The sequence below is a fragment of the Leucopleurus acutus genome (genome assembly GCF_964270905.1).
Source record: "Leucopleurus acutus genome assembly, chromosome: 12".
NCBI lineage: Eukaryota > Metazoa > Chordata > Mammalia > Artiodactyla > Delphinidae > Leucopleurus > Leucopleurus acutus.
Window position 1 is genome coordinate 15,002,278 of NC_139154.1, and position 15,388 is coordinate 15,017,665.

Below are 15,388 nucleotides of genomic sequence, written 5' to 3' on the forward strand. Positions count from 1 at the left end.
AGAGGCTGTACATTAAATAACGTATTGTTGACAGTTTATACAATGTAGTGAATAGTGGGTCATGGTTCATCGTGGTCCCTTACAAGATTAAGAAGGAATGTTATCTTTTAAGTTGCCTTGTTGGTGCTGGGAGAATGTTGCTCTTTATGGTGGAGCAGATATTTCTGCTGATGGGGAGGTTTGGAAAATGTAATATAATGCAGGTGCACAAAGCACAGCAGAGAGGAGAGAGGAGGCCAAAGTGCAGAGAAAATTTTTTATGTTTAAATTTTTCTTGACTTGTCATAAAATATGAATTTTATTTCACACAGCTAACATCATACTCATATTTCACACAGCTAACATCATACTCATCATACTGAAAAGCTGAAAACATTTCCTCTAAGAGCAGGAACGAGACAGGGATGCCTATTCTCACCACTTTTATTCAACATAGTATTGGAAGTCTTAGTCACAGCAAATCAGACAAGAGAAAGAAATTCCTTTTATCTAAATTGGAAAGGAAGAAGTAAAATTGTCACTGCTTGCAGACAACATGATACTATATATAGAAAATCCCATAGATACCACTAAAAAACGATTAGAACCAATACATGAATTCTGTAACTTGCACAATACAAAATTAATATAACAGAAATCTGCTGCATTTCTATACACTAACAATGATATAGCTGATAAAGGGCTAATATCCAAAATATACAAAGAGCATATACAACTCAATATGAAAGAAAAAAACAAATCAAAAAACAAATTTAAAAATGGGCAGAGGGGGACTTCCCTGGTGGCGCAGTGGTTGAGAGTCCACCTGCCAATGCAGGGGACACGGGTTTGTACCCCGGTCTGGGAGGATCCCACATGCCGCGGAGCGGCTGGGCCCGTGAGCCATGGCCGCTGAGCCTGCGCGTCTGGAGCCTGTGCTCCACAACAGGAGAGGCCACGACAGTGAGAGGCCCGCATACCGCAAAAAAAAAAAAAAAAAAAGGGCGGAGGACCTGAATAGACATTTTTCCAAAGAAGACGTACAGATAGCCAACAGGCACATGAAAAGATGCTCAACATCACTAACTGTCAGGCAAATGCAAATCAAAACCACAAGGACATATATCACCTCACACCTGTCAGAATGGCTATTATCAAAAGACAACAAATAAGTGTTGGTGAGGATGTGGAGAAAAGGGAACCCTCGTGCACTGTTGGTGGGAATGTAAATCGGTGCAGCCACTATGGAAAACAGAATGGAGATTCCTCAAAAAATTAAAAATAGAACTAGCATACGTCCAGAAATTCCAATTCTGGGTATTTTTCCAAAGAAAACAAAAACACTAATTTGAAAAGCTATATGCAGCCCTATGTTCACTGCAGTACTATTTATAATAGGCAAGATATGGAAGCAACCCAAGTGTCCATCAACAAATGAATGGATAAATATACATACACAATGGAGTATTACTCAGCCATAAAAGAAGAACGAAATCTTGCCATTTGCAACAACATGGATGGACTCAGAGGGTATTATGATAAGGGATATAAGTATGACAGAGAAAGGCAAACACCATATGATTTCACTTATATGTGGAATCTAAAAAACAAAACAAATAGACAAAATGAAAATAGCCTCATAGATACAGAGAACAAAAGGGTGGTTGCCAGAGGGAAGGGGTGAGGGGATGAGTGAAACAGGTGAGGAGAATTAAGAGGTACAAATTCCAGTTGTAAAATAAATAAATCACAAGATTTAAGGTGCACAATAAGGGATATAGTCAATAATATTGTGATAACTTTGTATGGTGACAGATGGACACTAGACTTACTGTGGTAATCATTTTGTAATGTATAAAAAATTGAATCACTCCGTTGTACATCTGAAACTAATATAATATTGTAAATCAATTACACTTCAGTTAAAAAGATTAGTTTGCATTACCTAGGATTTGTGTAAAAATGGAATCATACAGTAGGTGTTCTTTTACCCCTCTAGCTTCTTTCATTCAGCATAATTATTTTGAGATATCCATGTTACTATGTATATCAAGATTCATTCTTTTTCATTACCTAGTAGTATTTCATTATATGGATATAGGACAATTTGTTTATCCACTCGCCTGTTGATGGACATTTGTGTTGCTTGCAGTTTGGGGCTGTAACAAAAATATCTGCTATGAACATCTCATGTAAGTCCTTGTACACACAAATGCTTTCACTGCTTCAGGAACATTTCTAGTAGCGGAATGGCTGGGTGGTAGTGTAAGTGAATGTTTACATTTTTAAGGAAACTGCCAATTTTTTTTTCAGAATGTCTGTAGTGTTTAACATCCCTACCAGCTACGTGTGAGAGTTCCAGTTCCTCCACTTCCTCTCCAATACTTGGTATGGTCATTCTTTTTCATCTTAGCCTTGTAATAGGTGAGCAGTGGTATCTCACTGTGGTTTTAATTTGCTTTTCCCTAAAGACTTATGATGTTGACATCTTCTCATGTACTTATTTGCTATCTACACATCTTCCTTGCTGAAGCATCTTTTCAAATCTGCTGCCTATTCTTTTTTCTGTTTTTTTTTCTTATTGTTGAATTTCGAGAGTTCTTTTCATATCCTAGATACAAGTTCTTTTGTTCAGTATGTGATTGCAAATATTTTCTTCCAGTCTGTAACTTGTCTTTTCATTCATTTACAATGTCTTTTAATTTTTAAGTACAATTTATCAATTTTTGGGGGGGTATATGGATTATGCTTTTTGTGTGCTAAGAACTCTTTGCCAAACTTAGGTCACAAAATTCTCTATGTTTTCTTCTAAAAGACTGAGAGTTTTACATTTTACATTTAGATATATAACACATTTTGAATTAATTTTTGTTTGAAGTGTGAGGTAGAGGTCAAGATTTGTTCATTTGGGTTTCTTTTTTTTGTATATGAATGTCCCATTGTTCCAACACTATAACTTTAAATGACTATCTTTTTGCATCGAATTGTGTTTGCACCACTGACAAAAACCAACCGACCATGGGTGTGCAAGTCTGTTTCTAAAATCTCTATTCTTTTCCATTAATTTGTATGTCTATTCTTTCATGAATATCACACTGTCTTCATTCTTGTAGTCTTATTGCAAGCTTTACAATCCAGTAGTGTAAGTCCCCCAACTTTGTCCTTTGCAAAATGATTTTGGTTATTCTAATTTTTTGGCCTTTCATATACAAGCTGATTCTAGAATCAGCTTGTCTGTTATCTCCAGAAAATTATGCTGGGGCTTTGATTGGAATTACATTAAATCTATAGATCAGTTTGGAGAAAACTGACATCTTAACTATGTTGAGACTTACAATCCATGAGCACAGTGTATCACTCCAGCATTTTGTAGTTTTTAGCATAAGGTTCCATGCATATTTTATATATTAAACCTCAATATTTCACTTTATAGAATTGTTGTAAATGGTACCATTTAAAAATTTTTGTTTCCAAATTTTATTACTAATATACAGAAATACAACTGATTTTTTAAAATGTTAACCTTGTATCCTGCTACCTTCCTAAACTCACTTATTGCTTCTAGGGGCTTTTTGTAGATTCCTTAGGATTTTCTATGTAGATATTACTGTCATTACTGTAAAGTTTACTTCTTCCTTTTTAATCAGTCTGTCGTTTATTTCTTTTCCTTGTCTTATTGTGCTGGCTAGAACTTCCAATATAATGTTGAAGAGAAGGAGTGAGAGTGGACATTCTTGCCTTGTTAGGGGGAAAGCATTCAGTCTTTCACCATTAACTATATTGCTAGCTGTAGGCCTTTTTGGTGAATCTCCTATATCAGGTTAAGAAAGTTCCTTTCTATTGTTATATGTGAGAATTTTTATCATGAGTGGATGTTGAATATTGTAAATATTTTAATGCATTGCATTAATTAATATAACTACGTGGGGGTTTTAATTTTTGTTTTGTTTTTGTTTGTTAATATGCTAGATTACATCAATCAACTTTCAAATGTTGAAACAACCTTGCATTCCAAAGATAAACACCACGTGGTCATGACATATTATTCTTTTGATGTATCGTTAGATTCTATCTGCTAGTATGTTTTTGTTGAGGATTTTTGTGTTTGTGCTCATGAGGAACACTGGACTGTAGTTTTTGTTTGTTTCTTTGTACTGCCTTTGGTTTTGGTATTAGTGTAATACTGGTCCCATATAATGATTTGGGAGGTGTTCCCTTCTATTTTCTAGCAGAGAATTGGTGTTATTTCTTTTTTAAATGCTTGATAAAATTCATCAGTGATACTTCATGGGCCTGGTGTTTTCTTTATGGGAAGATTTTAATTAAAATATTATTTTTAAATAGGTATAGGATATTCAAGGTGAATACTGGTAGTCTGTGGAGTTAACGGAATTGTTTCTTTCTTTTAAGGTCAAATTTATTGGCATAAAGTTATTCATAATATATTATTATTCTTTTACTATCTATAGGATCTGTACTTATGTCACGTCTCTCATTCCTGATATTGGTGATTTGTCTTTACTCTTTTTTTCCTAATAAGCCTCTGTAGAGATTTCTCATCTCAATTTTATTTATTTTTTTATATAACCAGCTCTTGGTTTTGCTGACTTTGTCTTAGATTTATGTTTTCTATTTCATGAATTCCTTCTCTTATCTTTAACATTTATTTTCTTCTGATAACTTTTGGTTTAATTTTCTCTTCTTTTTCAAGTTTCTGAATGTTGATGGTAAGGTCTTTGTTTTGTGGCATTCTTCTTTTCTAATATGGGCATTTACTGCTGTACATTTCTAAGCCCTATTTTTGCTTCATCCCACCAATTTTGGTATTTTTTTATTTCTCATTATACATTCTAATTTCCTTTTTAAATTATTTGTTGACCCATGGATTACTTGGAGCTGTGCTATTTAGTTTCAAAATATTTGGGGGAATTTCCAGAGATTTTCTGTTTTGACTTCTGATTTAATTCCTTTGTGGTCAAAAAACATACCTTGTAGTACTTGAATCCTTTTAAATTTATTGAGCCTTGTTTTATGGCCTGGGTTATAGTCTATCTTGATAAATGTTCCATGTACACTAGAAAAGAAAGTGCATTCTGCTGTTGTTAGTTGGAGTACTCTATAAAAACCAATTAGGTCAAGTTGACTGACACTGTTGCTCAAGTATTTGATGTCCTTACTGATTTTCCTTCTACTTGTTCTATCAATTTTAAGAGTAGGATATTGAAATTTGCAAATGTAATTGTGAATTTGCATATTTTATAGTTCTACCAGAGTTGCTTCATTTATTTTAAAGCTCTGTTATTAGGTGCATAAACATTTATATCACTTTGATGAATTAACTCTTTTATCATTAATAAATTAATCTCTTCATTCCTGGCAATATTATTTGCTCTAAAATTTGATTTTTTAAATATTTCCTAAGCTTTTACTTAACTTACGAACATGTGGGATACCATTCTAATAATTCTTTTAATGTCTTTTTCTCTACAAATTCTTACATCTGTGCCCCTTCTGGGTTGCTTTCAATAGATTCATTTTTCTCCTTATTATGGGCAGTATTTCCTGCTTCTTTGCATGCCTGGTGATTTTTTTTCCTGTGTGCCACACATTGTGATTTTGCCTTTTTGGGTGCTGGCTATTTCTGTGTTCCTATAAATATTCTTGAATTTGTTCTGGGAGACAGTTAAATTACTTGGAAGCAGTTTAATATTTTCTGTCTTGCTTCTAAGATTTGTTAAGTGGGATGAGAGTAGAGTTCAGTCTAAGGTGAAATAATTCCTTCTGAGGCAAGACCCTTCTGTGTACTTTATACAATACTGTGTACTCTATCCAATGTAGATTTTTGAAAAGGCTGTGGGACCTGGGAGTGTGCACCTGTGGCCTCTGATTTGGAACCCCGGTCTGTCCTACACCATAGTGAATATTCAACGAACTCCTGCTGAGGAACAGACACTGTGTGAGGTCCTAGGGAGATGGAAGCAAATGGGAAGATAGTTCACAGTGCACCTGAGAAGACAAATTTGTAGCTCATTAGAATGGAATGTGATTGATACTATGGGAGCACATAGAGAGACCGATTAGTTCTCTGCAGAACCAACTGGGTCTGGATCTGTGGATCTAGGGGTGTGACAGCCAGAGTCTGGAAGGCACTTGGAAAAGGAGCCTCGATTGCAAAGCCAAGGAGTTTGGACCTGTCGTACAGATAAGCGAAGTCCCTGTGGGCTTTTAAGCCAACGAGCGGCGAGGTATTCGCTATGCTTTATGAGAACTGGTTGCCCTGTGGGGGACTTGCTCCTTTGGGGTGATTCAAGTGTGGGATCCAGCACCCCACCCCAACTTGAGCCAGGATGTCTCTGCTTTCATCCATTTTGTAGGCTGGATTTCACATACATTTTTCATTTGAGAAATGTAGGATAGAAACTCCCTGAGGACCAGGTCTTTTTGTTCACAAATGAGCCTAGAACTGGCAGAGAAGCTGCTAAATAAATATTTGTTGAATGAGTATGAATGTTTGATACAGAGAATTGATTCAAGTGTTCTGACAGTTTAGACTATTATTCAGCAATTTCTCACCCCACTCCCCTTCCCACTGTGGACAGAGTATATTTCCCCAGATTAAGATGTTCGTTTTGGCCATGGAACTTGTCTCAGCAATGGAATGTTGTTGATATGATGTGTTAGTTGAAATGTGCTTATATAGTTGGGTTCATCTTTCTGTGCTCTTGCCTTTTGTGATAAGAAGAATGTGCCTTAACTAGACTTATTGTGGTGATCATTTTTCAATTCTTACAAATATCAAATCAATACGTTGTACAACTGTAAGTAATTTAATGTTACATGCCAATTATACCTCAATAAATTAAAGAAGGAGGAGGAGGAGAAGGAGGAAGAAGAAGAGGAAAAGGAAGAGGGGGAAGAAGAATGAGAATATGCCTTAATTAGCTGCTGGCCAAGGAGAATAAGATGTGGACCTGAACTGCCGCTTGACAAATGTATACACCTTGTAACCACGGTCACACTATAGAATATTTTCCATCATCCCCCAAAGTTCCCTTGTGTTCCTTTACAGTAAAATTTCACCCATCTCTGGGCCCAGGCAACCACTGATCTGTTTTCAGTAACTACAGATTTGTTTTGACTACTCTAAAACTTCACATAAAAGGAATCATATGGTAAGGACTGTTTTGTGTCTGAATTCTTTCATTCAGCACAACCATGTGGCTTTGTGTATCAATAGTTTGTTACTTTTTATCACTGAATAGTATTTCAATTATGGATATAGCATAATATCTTCATCCATTTGCATGCTCGTAGCTATTTGGATTCTTTTCAGGTTTTGTTATTTTGGAAAAAAAATGAACGTACGAGATTTTGTGTGGACATGTATTTTTATTTCTCTTGAATAAATACCTAGGAGTGGAATTGCTGCATTGGATAGTAATTATACTCTTACTTTTATTGGAAACTATGAAATTATTTTCAAAAGTGGTTGTACCATTTTATATTCCCACCACTTGATATTGTCAGCCTTTATAAATTTAGTCATTCTCAAGGGTGTCTAACGGTATGTCACTGTGGTTTTAATTTGCATTTCCTTGTTCACTAATAATATTGAGCACCAAGGGACTTCCCTGGTGGTCCAGTGGTTAAGACTCTGCACTTCCACTGCAGGGAGCATGGGTTCGATCCCTAGTCAGGGAAGTTCCAAGTGCCACATGTGGAATAAATAAATATTTGTTTATTTAAATTAAAAAATAAAATAAAATAATAATAATATTGAGCACATTTTCTGGTACTTATTGGCCATTTGTATCGTTTTCTTTCATTGCCCATATTTTTTGGTTAATTTTTATTAACCAGTGAGTTATAACAAAGTTTCTTATATATCTTGTATACAAATCCTTATTGCAAGTATTTTCTCCCAGTCTGGGGCATGCCTGTCTGTGTTCATAAAGATATCTCCTGAAAAGCAGAAATTTAAAATTTTTAGTGAAATCAAATTTACCATTTTTTCTAATTCACTCTTTTTGTTTTATATCTAAGAAACCTTTGCCTATCCCAAGATTGCAAAGATTTTCTATTTTTTTCTATAAGTGTATATGTAATTTTAGCTTTTACAATTAGGTCTAAGATCCATTTCAAATTACTCTTTGTGTGTGGTGTCAGAAAAGGGTTAAGGTTTATTTATTTATTGCATATGAATATCCAGATGTTCCAGCATAACTTGCTGAAGTGACTCTCCTTTCTCCATTGTATTACTTTAGCTTCTTAGTGAAAATCAGTTGGACATATATATATATATATGGGTCAACTTCTAGTGTCTCCCTTCTGTTACACTGGCCTATATGTCCATCCTTAAGGCAATCTGACTCTTGATTATTGTGGATTTATAGTGGCTCTGACAATCTCTGTAGTTTAGGTGGAGTGTTTAGACCATTTACATTTAATGAAATTATTAACAAGGTTTGTTTTCCTCCTTTTTCTCCTCTTTTCCTGCCTTCTTTTGGATTACTTGAACATATTTTTATAATTCCATTTTATCTCCACATTGTTTTACAAGCTGTACTTCCCTGGTGTATTTTATGCTAATTGCTCTGGGGTTTACAATATTCATTGTTAATTTATCACAGTCTACTTTTAAATGATATGATACCACTTCATGTACTGTATCTCTCTCTCTCTCAAAAAACAACAAAAACAACAACAACAAAAACAACCTTCCATTTCCCTCTCCTTTCCCATGTGCCACTGTTGTAACATATATTTTATAAACACCACAATCCACAGTTATAATATTTTCTTTAAATAGTAATTTTTCTTTCAAAGTCTTTAAAAGTCAAAATTTTTAATATTTTCTTACATATCTACCATTTCTGATGCACTTCATTCCTCATTTATTCCTGCCCAAAGAACTTCCTTTACCATTTCCTATTGTACAGGTCTGATGGCAACAAATTCTCTCAGCTTTTGTTTGTGTGAAACTGTCTTAACTTTTTCCTGATTTGTGAAAGGTATTTTCACTAGTTACCTAATTCTACATTGATAGTTTCCTTTAGTACTTTAAAGATGTCCTTCCATTGTCTTATGGTTCATTTGGATTCTGACAAGAAATTTGCAGTTATTGTTAGGCTTATTTCTCTGTACATAATATGTCTTTTGTTTCTGTCTCTCGAGTTTCCCTTAATCACTGATTTTCAGGAATTTGATTATGTGCCTTGGAGTGTTCTTCTTTGTGTTTATCGTGCTTGAGGTTCATTGAGCTTCTTGCATCTGAACTTACAGCTTTCATCAAATTTTGAAAAGTTTCTACTATCTCTTCAAATATTTTTTTCTGCTACTCCTTCCCCCACCAATCCTCCTCCTGGGAGTCCAATTACATGTATGACAGACTTCTTGGTATTGCTCACAGGTCACTGAAACTCTTGTTCTTTTGTTGTTTTTTTAAATTTATTTTTTCTTTGTGCTCCATTTTGGATACTTCCTATTGCTACATCTTCAAGTACACTAATATTTTCTTTTGCAATGTCTTATCTCTTTTTAATTGCATGAAGTGAACTTTTTACTTCTGATGTACTTTTCAGCTCTAGAAATCTCATTATTTTAAAAATTATCTTCCATTTCTCTCCTCAGTATGCTAATATTTTCCCTTAAGTATGTAAACTTATTTATAATAGCTGTTTTTATATCCCTGTCTACTAATTTCATCATGCTATACTTTCTGGATACGTTTCTACTGACTTACTGTCTCCTAGTAAAAGACAATACTTTCCTGCTTCTTGGCATGTCTACCAGTTTTTGGTTGGATGCGGGACATTGTAGATCTTACGTTGTTGAATGTATGCATTTTACTGTCTCACTTTAAAGAGTGTTGAGCTCTGTTCTGGCAGGCAGTGCAATCACTTGTGGTTTAGTTTTATCCTTCTGAGCCTTATTTTTAAGCTTTGTTATATCAGACAGAGAGTAGTCTCTACCTTAGGGATAATTTAAACCTACTATTAAGCTTCAGCCTTTCTGGAGTCTCTGCTGCATACTCAAGTGATCAATGAGAACTCTCCCCTCTGACTGGAGGAAGCCTGAACAATTCCTAGCGGTGGTAAGAGTTCCTAGAACAGTATAACTCACAGCTCCCCAGCCACTCTTTATCCAACCTTGTGGAGTTTCACTCCACAAATTCACATTTCAGTGTTCAACAAAGACTCAAGGGGACCCCTACACATATTTCTGGAATTCTGTTTCTGCTAGCTCTCTCCTCTCCAGAACTCTGCCACACAGCTGCCTCTGCCTCCTGCTTCCATCTTTGCCTCCATTTAGTGAGACTGCTGTGCACTGCCTGGGATCCTCCTCCCTACTCTGTGGTCCAGAAAGTAATGACAGGCAAAGAGCTGGGGTGATTGCAGGGCTTCCTTAGTTGTCTTTCTTCTCTTAAATATCAATGTCTTTCATGGACTATGGTCCAATGTCTAATAGAGTAATTTCATGTATTTTAATCCAGTTTTCTAGTTGTTTAAAGGAGGAGGATAAATCCAGTCCCTGTTACAACATTATGACCAGAGCAGAAGTCATGTTCAGTAGTTTTCACTGGGGGGATATAGCACACATGTAGGTGAAGTTGCCGCCATACAGAGACTGAACAGAGAAGGGATGCCTGGAAAAGCAAATCCTTAGGGGAAGGAGGAGACAAATCAAGATCTGAAAGTGGGGAGGTAGGATGGACAATCCCTTCTCTAAAACAAAATGAAGTAAAAACTGGTAAAAACCTAGGTATGGCTGGAGATCAAGAAACAGAAGAGGGCAGGAGGAGGGGACTTAGAAGGAGTGGACAGGCAGGCCAGTCTTCCTCCTCCTCACAACCCTGCACACTGAAACTGGAACACTCAGGAACTTGTATGTTGAGGAGATAGAAAACATTGTTTTCCTTCTATATTTCTTAACATTATCATGGGACTTAGTAGCCTCCTGAGATAATTTACACTTAATTCACAGAATATTAGGGTGCTTCTCTTAGCTTCCTACATTTAACTCTGAACTGAGCTGGTACCTTGTCCTGATTATATGGACCTAATAGGCAGCTGGCACCGATTCCAAAACTAAACACTGGGACATCTGGTATGTCAGCACAACACACACACACACACACACACACACACACACACACACACACTTAAACAAAAAATGGACACAGAGATCCAGAAACATACATATTTATAATTTTGAATCTGGAACAAGAAATTTCATTCCTCAAATTAAATGCATTATTTTACTGAGGAGACAACCCAATCCCATAGATGGGGCCTTGATAGAATACCAACTTAAGATTTCCAAACCAGTCTTAGAGCAGTTGTAACAACGAATGCAAACCTTTGTGAGGCTGTCTCACTGCTTCCTAGGTCAACTATGTCCATTTTAGTTGTACTTAAACTTGTATTCAGTTCATTAAATGAAACCACAGTTTAGCCTTATCCATAGCCTTTATTTTTCCTCTGAGACTCATTTAAATTAATTTTCTATCTAACCTATCTTACAACTATGCTTGCTTGGCCTCACCCATGACACTCTCTTCCTTTCTATGTATACTGAAGCCCTCTTGAACAACACATTGCCAAATTTCAGGGTCTGCTGCCTTCCTGGAAATGGATGGCAGTAACTAAACTGCCAACACCACCTCCTGGAACATGTAATGAGATATTGTCTCAGTAAACTCTTGGGTTCTGTGTAAGAATTGGACATCTGGTGAACTCTCTCTGAGCCAGTGTTCCATGGAAATAGTGGACGAGGCCTCAGAGTAAACACTGAACTTCTGTTGCCCCGTCTGCTGTTGTGAGCCTGGGGGAACTACAAACTCCAGATGCTTGATGGAAAGTAAGCTGCTCTTCAGTGTCTCTTGGGTTGCAGATTTTAGCTCACACAACTCAGATATGGAAAGGTTTTTTGTTTGCTTATTTTGTCCATAACAAAATAGACTGTCTGGCCTTTCTTCTGAGTTCACACCCAATGATCAGCAGGAGAAAATTAGATGTCCAAGCTGGTTTAAAAGCTTAGTAGGATTCAGTCTCTCCTAAGATGGCATCTAGGGGTGTGTTTGGGCAGGGGGCGGAGTGGGGTAGGTGGGGAGGTTCGGTAGTGAGCCCTGTAGTTTTGCACACACATTTTTTGGCTTGGGGGTAGGGGTAGTGAGCCCGGCAGTTTTGTGCTGATCCTGGAGTGGCCACTGGTTGAAATCCATTGCTCTGATCACTGTCCACAACACCTACTGGCCTCTCATGCCGTATCTACACCTGGGTAAACTGTGGCCCTTTCCTCGGCTTGGGAAGTGCTCCCAGGGAGCATAAGACAACTGCCCTCACAGCCTTTGCTTCTCCTTGGCTCCTAATGGCTTAAGCTCTTAATGACCCCTTCCTTGGCTTCTGCTGTGTGGTCAGCACATCTTATCACAGAGGGCACCCATGGACACATAGGTTTGAGAGTGCCCCAGGAGAATCAGGACATCCTGAGCAAATACTTCCATGTAACCTTGGCTGCCCCACAACAGTGATGGGACCTCTGCACTACAGTCTCCTCCCAGAATCTCAGACAGAAATCAAAGCTCTCGTTACCCACAACCCACAAGAAAACAATTCTGGACACCCATCTGATCAATCCCCTCTTCTCCTTTCCTCTTATGCTTTTTCTTAGAATTCTCCAGGGATAGAAAGAAAAAGGCTTCCATCCTCCACCACATTTCTCTTTTGTTTGCCCTCTTTTTAAGCAAAACTCTGGTCATTGATATATTGCAGGGGTGATAAAGGAATTCAGATAATTATTTCAAACCAGGTTATGATATTGCTCCAAATCCCATCTTTGAGTGTCAAAGCTGAATATTACCTTCATTCTCTTTGTATTCCTTGTAACAAGCCATAATGGTCTCTTCTCTTTCACTCCACTATCCCAGTTGGATGGCTGTCACAAGCCAATGAGGCAAGAGTTTGCAAACTCCAAAAGACAAAAGAGAAAGTCTGTTAATAACCTGAAAAATGACACATCTTTTAATGACTGTTTCTGATGCTACTTAGGGGGAGGCGGTAGATATCAAGGATGTAGAGAGGCTTGGCTCACTTTTGGGAAATGAGCTTCTAAGGATAATTAAAAGCACTTAGGGATCCTTGAGAGACCTGCCGGGTTACATGCCTGTAAGATCAATGGAAACATGTGCTCATCTGTGGTTATGGCTAAAAAATCCTATGCTGGAATTTTGCTTTGTTTTATAGGAACACTTTGGTCTTTTCACTTCCTTGGATGCCATCAATGTGACAGTGGTGACCATATTTCACTGGTCTAATTCCAGCTTCAGCAGCTGATTGGAGATCTGAGAACAAGACCAATCTGCATTCTTTCTCACTCACTAGGTACTCCATATGCAGGAGAAGATAACTGCAAGTGTGTGAGTCTTTCCAAAGCCTTTCTAAGTTGAAATTAGTCCATTCAGTCAATAAATATTTATCGGCCATCAACAAAATGAAAAGGCAACCTGCAGAATGGGAAAAAATACTCGCAAACCATCCATCTGATAAGGGGTTAATATTTAAAATATATAAAGAACTCATGCAACTGAATAGCAAAAGAAAAAAAACCAATTTGATTAAAATATGGGCAGAGGATCTGAACAGACATTTTTTCAAAGAAGACATACAGATGGCCAACAGGTACATGATAAGGTGCTCAATATTGCTAATCATCAGAGAAGTGCAAATCTAACCCACGAGATATCACCTCACTCCTGTCGGAATGGCTATTATCAAAAATACAAGAAATAACAAGTGTTAGTGGAAATGTGGAGAAAAAAGAATCATTGTGCACTACTGGTGGGAATGTAAATTGCTTCAACCGCTACGGAAAACAGTATGGAGGTTCTTTAAAGAATTAAAAATAGAACTACCAATGGTCCAACAATTCCACTTCTGGATATTTATCTGAAGGAAACAAACAAACAAAACTAACAGGAAAAGGTCTATGCACCTTGATGTTCACTGCAGCATTATTTGCAATAGCTGAGACATGGAAGCAACCTAAGTGTTCATCAATGGAAGAATGGATAAAGAAAATGTGGTACATATGCATAATGTGAAATATTTTTCAGTCATAAAAAAAGAAGGAAATCCTACTATTTGTGACAACATGGATGGACTTGGAGGGCATTATGCTAAGTGAGGTAAGACAGACAGAGAAAGACAAATACTGAATGATCTCACTTATATGTGGAATTTAAAAAACAAAAACAAAAAGCCAACTCAGAGATACAGAGAACATACTAGTGGTTACCAGAGGCAGGCTGGGGCAGGGAAGGGTGGGGTGCAAAGCTGGTGAAGGGGGTCAAAAGGGACAAACTTCCAGTTATAAAATAAATAAGTCCTGGGATGTAATATACAGCATGGTGACTACAGTTAATAACACTGTATTGCATATCTGAAAGTTGTTGAGAGTAGACAAAAAATTTGTCTGCGGGGTGATGGATGTTAACTAGATTTATTGTGGTGATCATTTTACAATACATATATAAATTGAATCATTATGTTGTACACCTGAAACTAATAGAATGTTCCATGTCAATTATATCTCAATAAAAATATTTGTTGAGTATTTTATTGATGGGGTATCCAAGAATATACTGTAGTAGAAAAAAGTAACCAGCGTGTTCATCACATGGTGAATATTTAATTAATCCCCAAGCACACTGCCCATCATTTATTGAGGTTTTACTGTAATTATCAATAAACACTTTTGGGCTCTAAAATGTTGGGCAGACGAATGTGCCATTGTGGAGGACGAAGTTTAAGGGGCAGAGCCATGACCAATGTGAGGATGTTAGAGACGCGCATGGTTTGCTTTGAAAGAATTATGTAACATTATGTCCACCATACTTTTTTTTTTGTTCCTTGTAATTTTCTAAAATATATCCTTGTGCACTTGATTGTTTGATATTAGCCGCAAAGCACTGTGACTTCACTCACTTTGTAGTAAGTCTGATTTAAAAAGCAGTCTATCTTACCCATCTCTGTAACTCAAAACATAATAGCAAATGCTAAGTGCTCAAACAATCTTTCTTAAATAAGTGATGAGTCCGCATTTTGTCCATGAGGAAAGTGATACTCACTGAAGTCCTAACTCGCCGCACGTTGCACTGCTCAGGAGAGACTGCACCAGGACCAGATCACGCTAGCTCTCAAGGAAGAAGTTTCTGATAATCTGAGTTGCTCCGTAATTAAATCCAGTAATCTACTAGGTTCCCTTATTTGAGACAGGGTGCCCTTGGCCATTGAACATACTAGAATAGAAGTCAGAAAACACCTTTTAATGATACTTCCTGACCTTTGAGGGAAGCGTGACTAGCCACTTCTTTGTTGCTCCTGATCTTGGAGGGAAGAATGACCAGTTG